Below are 11,407 nucleotides of genomic sequence, written 5' to 3' on the forward strand. Positions count from 1 at the left end.
ACACATCAACTTGCCACCCACTCCACTAGCAATAACTACTCACATTGTCCAGGCCCAGACACCAGGGGATGGAGGTGATGGGAAATGTATTCTTCATTTGGGCATTCACTAGCCAGTCACAGCTCTAAACTGTGGAAGGGAAGCATAAATATGAGTTTTGGGGGACAAGTAGCATTTCTGCCCAAAATAACCTGAGTTTGAACAAGAAAAAATTGTCCAAGAGAACTTAATGGTAGAAACAAGAAAGTACTGAAACATTCTACTATATGTAGAGTACAGTGGGAATAAAAATAAGTAATACCTTATCTACGTTGTCAAGGAGTTCAGTCCAGGGAGGAAAATGACAAAAGCACAGCTACCTGTAATATAATATTATATGTGATAGATGTATAAACAAATATATGTGTATGTATGTTCAAAGTTTTGATAAAATACAAGTCTGTTAGAGCCTTCAGGATTTGCTTAGATCTTTAACATTTCCTTAGTTTTCTCTTAGATGAATGCCAAGCATTGAGTTTTGTTGGTGCCAAAGGAATATTACTTTTAAAATGTTACTTGTTTTATAGATGTGCAGCATTTGTGATACCTTATTTCCTGTCAGATAATCTTGGTACTTTCATTTTTTATGAACTGTTGAGTTAATATGTAAGGTAGTAATTTTTCATGTTACAAAAAATCCTGTAAACTAAACAATATAACAAAGACATCACAGAAGTGAACTGAAGTGAAAATAGCAAACTATCATGTGCTTACACAATTCTATAGGACTCACCATTTAAAGTACCAAAGGAGGAGTTTCCATTTTAATTACTTATGTTTTTCTCAAAAACTACTACTAGTGGTAGTATATGGCTCACTACATTTCAGCCACTGTGCTGAGTGTTCACATGAATTTTCTCCCTTAATCATAGCACCAGGATGAGGTAGCTACTGTTAGCGTCATCATTTTTGCAGATGAGTGAACAGGTCCAAATTAGTAAAGAAACTTCCCATAGCTTATTTATACTATAAGAAACAGAACTAATATTTAAACCCAAGTCCCAAGTTCAATAATATGAACCCTAAATATTCTACATTAAGGAGTTTTCACTTACAAATAGATCAAACTCTATGTAACTCAAATGGCCACCGAAATGACACAGAATTGAATAACATTCTAAATCAAACATACTTCCTAGCTCTAAGAATAAACAGTGTGAGCACATGCAATATAAAAGCAAATATTTTTAGGGAGTTGATATCTAATCTCCTCTATCTAACTTCTAAAAATTAACATTTGGAGCCCTCTTCTTTCTCCACATTTTCTCTTAAGATTTTATTGATTCCCACCAATTGAAATACTATAGATTTCCAGGGACTTGAATATCCATCCATATTTTCTACCCTTAGCCCCCAACCTCAATACTCCTATTTTCTACTGCCTAAAATAACAAGGCACTTGGGTGTTTCAAGGACAACCATATCCAAACCTGAACTCTTGGTTTTCCCACTTTTCACACCTGCTTTCCTGCCCCAGCACACTCCCCTACCTTGAGGAGGACACAGCTACTCAAGCCAGACACGTTGATGTCATCTTGGATCCTCCTTTTTCCTCATTCCCCATTCTCATTTCAAGCATCCATGCCCAATCCAGAACCAAGTTGTTTTCATTCTGTCCTCTAAAATGTTTATCAATTTCATCTTCTCCTTCCCATATCCAATACCACCATGTCCAGGCAGCACCGTTTCTCTTCTGGAGACTGGTACAGCCTCCTAACCTGTCTCCCTGCTTCCACTCTTGCACTCCTCTAAGCCATTCCCACACTGTAGCAGAAAAGAGTTTCCTAAAATGTAAATAAGTCCATGCTATTTCCTTTGCATAACATCTGTTAAAAGGTTTTATTTGCAATTTAAATAAAATTCAAACTCCTTATCAGAGCCCATAAATTCCCATGAGTTCTAGCCTTCACCTGGTTCTCACACCTGATCCTGTACGACTTTTCCACATTTGCCTTCATCCCATTACATACCTTGTTACTTCAGCAGTTATCTTTCGGTACTACTTCTCATCACTGGAACCTTCTCGGTTTTACATCACTTCTTCACTCTCACCTTCTCAGCAACGCTTTTCTTGATTATCCTTTCTAAAGAACATCCCCAACTATTCTCTACCTCATCTCAACGCCTCAATCATTTATTTCATAACATTTTTCAATAATTGTGAATTTTTATTTTTCACTTTATTTACTAACCTTTTTTCTTTTTATTTATTTATTTATTTATTTTTAAATTATACTTTAAGTGCTAGGGTACATGTGCACAACGAGCAGGTTTGTTACATATGTATACATGTGTCATATTGGTGTGCTGCACCCATTAACTCGTCATTTACATTAGGTATATCTCCTAATGCTATCCCTCCCCCCTACCCCTTCCCCACAATAGGACCCCGTGTGTGATGCTCCCCTTCCTGTGTCCAAGTGATCTCATTGTTCAATTACCACCTATGAGTGAGAACTAACCTTCTTTCTATCTTCCCACTTAACTATAAACTCCATAAGAACAAGGGCTTTGCTTATCTTGCCCATCAAATCACTTGAGCCAGGAATGGTGCCTTTTGTTTTACAAGATGCCCAATAAATATCTGTTATCAAAGAAGATAGTGATGGTATAAATGAATAAGTAGATAAATAAAAGATGTGCACATCTTTTTTCTTGTGAGAGGAATCTCTAACATGAATGATTTTTGTTGGAGAAACAGTACAAATTTAACTTCAGCCACTAAGTTTTGAGACCCTTATACAAATAATGTACCTTTTCTTGGCACAATATCCTCAAATATAAGATGGCAGATAGTATTTTGCAAAATTAGAAGTGAGTTAAATGAAATGACATATCAAGCATCTAGCACAGTGTTTTATATGTAGAAGGAGCTCAAGAAATATTAGCTCCTTGGAGAACATAGGCTGTGATCTAGACATTGATGCAAGAAGCAAGGGGAACTTATTTCTGTTGTTGGTGTTGCCACTTAATTTTTCTCTGACCACTTAACCACTTTTTTTATTTCCCTATTTAAGGAAAATTCTCTACCTCTTCCCACCGACAAAATTCTCTCTCACATTAGCTTCCTCAGCTAATGATTGGACAATCTATCATTGCCTCCACTAGAAAAATTTAAGATAGTTTCTTTTTGAACTTTAACAGTAGCTAAAGGGGAAAAATTAAAATGCTAACTTTTTTCAAATTATATCCTAGTCCAATTTCCAAAATATTTCAATCCATAATTTTTAGCTATTTTTGAACATGAGTTTCAAAAAACTACAAGCCCATCTTCTCCAACCCCTTACCTAACAATTTGATATCCAGTTACAAGCCCACGAGAATCGCCTACCTGAAGGAGCCTGCCACCATGCCTGCGGATGACGCTTGTTTTGGATCAATGGACTTTGCTTTCACGTGTAATCAGTTGGCTCACACTAACTGTTAGGGGTTTGAGACCTTTGTTTCCTTTGAGAGAGACATAGTGTTTTGGGGAAATGGTCAAAAGAAACTGACCATTCCACTTTATGGTCAGCACACTGGCTAATAATCACACAGGGGCTTTATTCTCCAGCCTGAACACATGAAGGGTTACCAGCTAATAATATTCCATGTTGTGTGATTTGGCATAAACTAGAAAATCAAGGGACTGCTATTTAATAACATGTAACTTCTTCACTAGATGAACCATCAGTTTATCCTAGTTTGGAAACATCTAGATGAATAATAAATCTAGGACACTAAGAGCTATTAGCATTCTAAAATCATTTCTCATTTGATCCTCATTTTTAAACTAAAGGTGTAAATTTGATGAAACTAGCATTTTTTCCCCCAAGTTTGAAATAAAGACATAACTTTTATCATGTTGATAATTGAACCCTAATTGTTAAAATGTCCACTGACTCGAGGAAAACAATTCAACAAAACCCTCTGCCCTTCAGAACTTCCTGCTCTGGGTGAAGTGTGTGAAGGTAAAGATGGCCACATGTTCTTTGACAAGACTTGAACAATAGAAAGAGCCTTGAGCAGCTCTCCATAAGGAAACGATATGTTTGAGGTGATGGACATGCGAACTACCTTGGTTTGATTGTTATATAATCACACTATACCTTATAAACAGGTACATTTATTGTGTTTCAATTATAAACAAAAAATGGCAGCTTATATGTCCTGTCTCTTGCACACTCATTCTTGAAGCCTTGAACCTTCAACCTAGAAATCCAACTACACTGTGGCTTCCATGCTGTGAGGGAGCCCAAGACAGCCACAAGGAGAAGTCATGTAGAGATCAGCAAATTTTTCTGGAAAGGGCCAAATGGTAAGTATTTTAGGTCTTGCAATATATATGGTTTTTGTTGCAACTTTTCAACCCTGCAATTACAGAGATTATAGGTTATTTAAACAAACACGTGTGGCCATCTTCCAATAAATATAGACATAGATTTGAATTTCATATGTTTCACACCTCATGAAGAAGTAGTCTTCTTCTTTAGATTTGTTTAAACATTAAAAAATTTGAAAACCTTTTTGTTTGTGGGCTGCACAACCACAGGCTGCAGATGGGTTTTGGCTGAAAATGAGAGAGAAAACGAGAGAAAAGAGATATTCAGCCAGCCCTCAATTGTTTCAGCCTACAGACGTTTATGTCATCTCAGCTGAGGTCCCAAGCATCGGAACAAGATGAGTCATCTGCACTGGGTACTATCCAAATTCTTAGCCCCAAGAATCATCAGATGTCATAATAATAAATTATTTTAAGCCCTAATTTTGGGAGTAGCTTATTGAGCAACAGTAGATAACTGGAACAACTCCTAAAGCAAACACAACAATGAGAAACTACATATAGTTGTAACTCTGTGACCACATCACTAGTATTACTTCTCAGAAATGCCCTTTAAAAATATACATGTAATATATAATTTTGGTTAATAATTGATTTTCTTGGTGTCATTGATACATGCCATTATCAAAGTCAGCAAAGTTTTGTTACAAATCACATTGAAAGGTGTAAGTTATAGAAAAACCAAATAGGAGATGAATTTTCTGAGTTTGCTATTAGAAATTAGGTAATAAAAGAAGCTTTCAGTGCCTCATATCCAGATTTAAAGGAATAAAGAGTAATCTACTCTAAAACTGACCTATTCATTTGTGCTATTCAACTGCAATTCCTCTTTCTTCTGGTAACCCTTTGAATACATCCTCCTCTGCCACTCTCATTCCCCATAACTCCAGGGAAGTTGTTTATAGAGGTGGGGCACAGGTCTAAGCCCTTAGGAATACGGTATTTACCTGACCAAAAAAACTGGTTCTACGATGGACACATACCCCAATCATAGTCATTGTAGTCTGGTCAATTTTAAGTGGTATTTTGCGGAAAGAGATTCTCACTCCTGTTTTTTGTTGTTGGGTGTGTGTGTGTGTGTGTGTGTGTGTGTGTGTGTGTGTGTGTTTGCTGGACTGAAAATTGGAAAGGCTGGAGTTTGGGTCTTCCCTTGCTACCATAGAAATTCTAAGTCTAAAGCCAAAGCAGCGTAAATTCAACCATGGGGATGGGAACAAAGAGCTGTAGAGAAACATGATATTGTTTGCATACTCAATCTAGTATGTCAAATCTAGTTATATCCCTAAACGTTTTATCTTAGCCAATAAATTACATCTTTGCTTAAGTTAGATTAGGTCAAATTTTGTGACAATTGCGACAGAAAGTGCAAAGTCCCCACATGGGAAAAGAGAATTTCTTCCACTGGAATAGTCATTTACTTATTCTTTAACAAATATTTTTAGACTTATATCTAGTGTATTCAAGCCACTAGCAATAGGACCCAAAAACACAAAAATAAGTAAGAACACAGTCCACATTCCACAAGCAGAGGCTCACTAACAAGTAGTGAAGACAGACTTATAAACAAATATTAAAATGGAGTGTGATTAAATTGTCATGGCACTGAGACCTAAAGGAGGAAGTGATCAACTCTGCTTGAGTGGGCCGTAGAAGGTGCATAGGGGACACCTGTGAGCTGGGTGGGGGAAAGCAACAATTAACTTCCAAATAGAGGGTTAGCCGGTAGGAATGCAGGGAGGTTTCCAAAAGAAACATCTCATTTGGACAACTGTAAATACTTTATTTAGCAGACACATAATATGCAGAAGATGAATTTGGAGAGACGAGCTATTCTCAGGCACTGACAGGTCCTGAATGGGATCCTCAAAGGTTTGGATTTCAATCTGTGAGCAATCAAGGATCATCAAGGCATTGTAAGCAGGAGAGGCATAGGGGAAAATTTATTTTTAATAAAATCATTCAGTAAGTAGCACAGGATGGGCTTGACTGAGAGGGCAATAATCATGACACCACGATGAGGATAAGAACCAAGGAAAAAGACATGAAGCTGTAACAGGAGCCAGAGGTGAAAGCTATTAAAAATGCCTTATCAATATGTTTGGGACTGTCAGCATGAGGGGAGCAGTGAAAAACTCCCAGATTATCCCCGAGCATCTAGAATAGTCAAACTGGTAAGATACAGCTGATGTGGATAAATGTAATTCTTTCCCTATTCTGGCTTAAGTCTGATTTCTCCTGTTTTGCATCTTACAAATGCTTCCTTTTTTCTTCCTCTCTGCTACCAATTCATCTCTATTCTCCCTCAACAAAGAATGTACAGCTTGATAACAGTCTATTTTGTTTTTGTTCTTTCATCTTCTTTATGTCATGACTCTTTCAGCAAACTTTTAATTGATATATTCTCTCTCTCTCTCCCCCTCCCTCCCTCTTCTCTCTCTCTTTTCTTTATTTTGTCCATGCACTCACAATGTGTCTCCTGACTTAAAATTCCAGGGGGGTGGGAAGTGGAGTAGAGATGTGGTGGGGATTGTTCAGACTTAAAGCCTAAGCACTTTTCAGGCTGGGTCCTCTACAACATTTTGTCCAGGTGATATCTCACCAGCACATAGTGTAGGAAGTGCCACCTTGGCCTATAAGATGTAAAACAGCTAATGGAGGGCTCAAATGTAGCTCTCCACAAACTTCTCTCTTACTTTTGATGTGGGCGGAAATGAGCTCTGCCTAAAATGCTCCACTGGTTTCACCCCTCCTAGCTGGGTGGTGCAACTGCAAAGCAAGTGCTGTGAACCTTGTGAGCGAACATTTGAGAGCCACAGATCCATGACCTGTGGCAATAACTTAGGGAACTATAAAACCAGAGGCATACTGATGCTAACAATAGGAACGTGGCCTTTCCTTCATCTTACTACGGAATGCCTTCCTGGCCCACAACTCAAAGGTGCCCTGAGAGCAGCATCTTCAGGAGTGCTGATGCACTTCCTTTGTGATGAACTAAACAGCCTCTGCTCTGCTGCAGAGCAAGGGTGAGACAGGAACATGTGCTCACAGGAAGTCAGTGGTTCCCTTTTTAACAATACCTGCTCCCAGTTCAGCCTTTTATAACTGCCTCTCAGAACTTCTATGTGTTGGACAGAGAAGCTGGGCTCTACTCTCCTTGCCCTTCTATGGGACTCCTTTCCAGTGGCTGGGTGGAGGGGAGTTTGCTGGGGCAGGAAGCAGCAGAGGGAGTTCCACAGCAAAGGATGAGACTCAGCACAAGCTCACAGCTGTGTGAGCCGAGTTCTGTGCCTAGGTTAGATTTCACCTGTGGTTGTGGTAGGGGAGGGCAGCGGAAGTGTAATTCCTTCCGCATGACAGCAGATCAAGGTTCATATGTATGTGACATGCATATTAGGGCCAGCAGTTCCTCCTAAACAGGAGAGGTCCTCCCCTCCACGACACACACACATCCTGCCCTTAACTAATATTTACATGCTAACTCTGGACGATTCTTCATTTAAATAAAAAATGAATAATTTGAGGACACCTGAAATGACTTGAAAATGTCTGCTATGCTTAGAGATAAATGAGTGATGACACCATGTGGTTCATTATCTCCACAATGGTAAGGAAATAATTTAAGAGAGAAAAACAAGGTAAATAGGACCATATCAATGACAAAACTGACCTTATCTTCTTAAGTATATTATGAAGGAAAGTATATATTTTCATCTTGACCACCTGAATTGAGCCCTGAAGGAACTCCATTCTTTAGATCTACTCTTGTGATTCCCACTGATTCAATGAATAAAATTCCTTGAAGCCTGCTCTTTCATTTGTTTCTTTGGAGCACAAGAACCAGGACTGTGTTGGAAGACAGTGATCCTCAGCCTGATAGTCTGTGTTGATATATTTAAAAGAATGTAAGTAAATCTACACTTTTCAAATAGAAGAGGAAGTATTCACGCAAACGTGTAGTGCCTCCCTGTAGATGGATATGATCAGCTATCTTAGCTGCAAGTTTACAATTGTTGACATACTATAGAGATGATATTCTCAAGAAAGGATCAGAAAAATTCACTAGTAGTGATATAGTGAATGGTAGAACTAAAAATCAAAGATCTAGGATCTCGTCTTTTGTCTGCTATTAATTAGCTGAATGGTGTTCCACAAATTGTTTGACTTTCTAATCAAGTCAGCAAGTCTCAGTTTTGTAATTGCCAAAACAAATGATTTAAACTTCAGAATCTCTAAGGTTCATATATGCTAATATTTAAATATGGAAAACATTATCTTAGTGTAAGGGCCCATTTCCCCTGAATGAAGGGATATAATGCACCAAGACAATAACAGCACAGCCAGGTTCTGGAGCTGTTTACCAGCCAAGGTGAATCCATTGACTTCCTCTGATGCTGTAAGGTGTCTTCTTCTATATCAATGTCCAAAAAAACTCAAGGATCCCTTCTCTGTGGTCATTTGCATCAGTTACATCGGTGGTCTGGTTGAAATCAGCACATTAAGGTATGACTTCAATCTCCATTTGAAATCATTTCTCCTCCTAGCAGCTGATGAGGTTTTCCATCCCTCTCTGTTTCTGGGACTCCTGTATCTTTCCTTCTCTCTGCAGCCAGTTTTTGTCTCTCTGCATAATATTTCAGATCTAGCTCCTGTAACTGGTAAAAGGATTACAATTAAACACGCAACCGAAATCTAGAAGTGTTTTGGTACGAGGTGTCAGAGCACTGCTGCTGGCAGCTTCTACAACAATGGATATGGTGTAGATAATTCTGTCAAAAGATGTATGGTCCTTAACATAGACATTAATGTCCTCAACAGTGCACATCAGCTGCCTTGCTGTGCATATCAGATTTCAGCAGCAGGGGCAAGTGGGAGTAGTACTGGCACCTTCAGCAAGTTTTGGAATGAGAGATGCCATCAGAGCTGTAAAAAAGAAAGACCAAGGATGGTAAGGGGTGGCATGAGGATGAGTCAAAGGTAGCATATATGAAACTATCTCCTCCCACCTCATAGGTGATACTCAAAACTACTTGAGAGAAATGTGAGGAAGGCTAGAGCTCACAAATGGCAGAAGGGATACTGTGAACCTATTCTTGTCTATTGAGAATGGAACAGGAAACATATTGGGCACATATTTTAATAAGATGCTTTTTAAACTCCAACTGTCTGCAAATCACTTATAGCCAATATAAATCATTTATAGTTAGCATCTATACTTTCCACAATTCCCAGAATCTTAACACTAATACAATGTTCTATGTTATGGTATATGCTCTTGGAATAACATGTCAAATACACTGAAACTCTAAAGTATAAAATATAGGGTATTAATAATCAACTGATTCACATTTATTTAAGCCACAAATTTGCATTGATTGTCTACCCTTTATTAGTTCAATGTGATGTTATTATAGTGACAGTATACTAATGACCCAGTAAAAATGTACATCAAAATTAAGAATAATTTAGATAAATTTGGAGAGAGCATGATTCCAAACAATAATAGAAAAATGATGATACCATATTAACAACCATCATTTATTGGTTGCTGTTTTCATAAAACTCCTACATACATTACTTTATTTAAGTGTAAGAATCAATACTGAGTAGTGTATTATCTCCATTATAGAGCAGGTAGAGGGATTTCAAAACAATGATTGCAAACTTAGGGCTGGTTTTTTTTTTTTTTTTCTGTTTGACATATTATTGCTGTGGCTCTTTTAATCTGAATTAATTGGTAGCATTCAAAAATAAGAAGAATTTACATAAAAATTATATTTTTAACTTCCCTTTAAAAACAAGAATATTGTACAACACCAGAGTCCACATTCTCAGCGTGACAATAATATGCTGATGTTGAATAATGTATATTCCTCTAAATAAGGCACCCAACTAGTCGCTAATATATTTTTTGTTAAAGATTTAATTGATATGTAATACACATATGGAAAAATACAAAAAAAAGGATTATTTTTGTAAAGTTAACACAAAGTTAATTTTTACATTAAGAAATACCCAAATCAAGAAACAGAACATTATTAACACTTCCAAAGCCCCACTTGTCTTCCTTCCAAATGACTCCCACCACCAAACATCACCACTGTCCTGATTTCTTACACCATAGGTTATTTTTTTGCTTTATCTATTTATTTATTTTTCTTTGAGACGGAGTGTCGCTCTTTCGCTCAGGCTGGAGTGAAGTGGCACAATCTCGGCTCCCTGTAACCTCTGCCCCCTGGGTTCAAGCGATTCTCCTGCCTGCCTCAGTCTCTTGAGTAGCTGGGATTGCAGGCATTCGCCACCATGCCCAGCTAATTTTTTGTATTTTTAGTAGAGACAGGGTTTCGCCATGTTGGCCAGGCTGGTCTCAAACGCCTGACCTCAGGTGATTCCCCTGCCTCGGCCTCCAGCAACCACACCCAGCCAACCACCACATCTGGCCATTTTTGCTTGTTTTTGAGCTTTACATAAGTGATACACAATTTCTTTCTTGTGTGTGGCTTCTGTTCCACATCATTTTGTTTGTGAGATTCATTCATGTTGCACTGCATATTTGAAGCTTGTTCATTCTGGTTGTTGTATAGAGTCTATTCATGAACATATATCCATTTTATTCATTCATTTGATTTTGCTATACATCTGACTTCTTTCTAATTTAAGACTATTGCAAATAGTGCTGCTGTGAATATTCTGCTGATGAATATCTTTTGGTGAATGTATATACCATTTCTCATAAGAAATTCCTAAGAATAGAATTGCTGGGTCATATCGTATACATACATTCAGCTTTAGTTAGACAATGCCAAAAATATTTCCAAAGTGATTATACCAATTTGCACTTCCACCAGTAGTGTATGATCATTCCAACTGCTTCACTTTCTCGCCACCACTTTCTTCTCTCTACCTTGCCTTATGTATTGTTATTCCAATGTGGTGTAATAGTATCACATCATAGTTTTCATCTGTATTTCACTGATTATGAATGAAGTTGAATATTTTCCACAAGTCTGTTGGCCACTTAGGTAGCTTATTGTGTGAAGTGCCTGTCAA

Source organism: Theropithecus gelada, chromosome 1 (genome assembly GCF_003255815.1).
Source record: "Theropithecus gelada isolate Dixy chromosome 1, Tgel_1.0, whole genome shotgun sequence".
Lineage (NCBI taxonomy): Eukaryota > Metazoa > Chordata > Mammalia > Primates > Cercopithecidae > Theropithecus > Theropithecus gelada.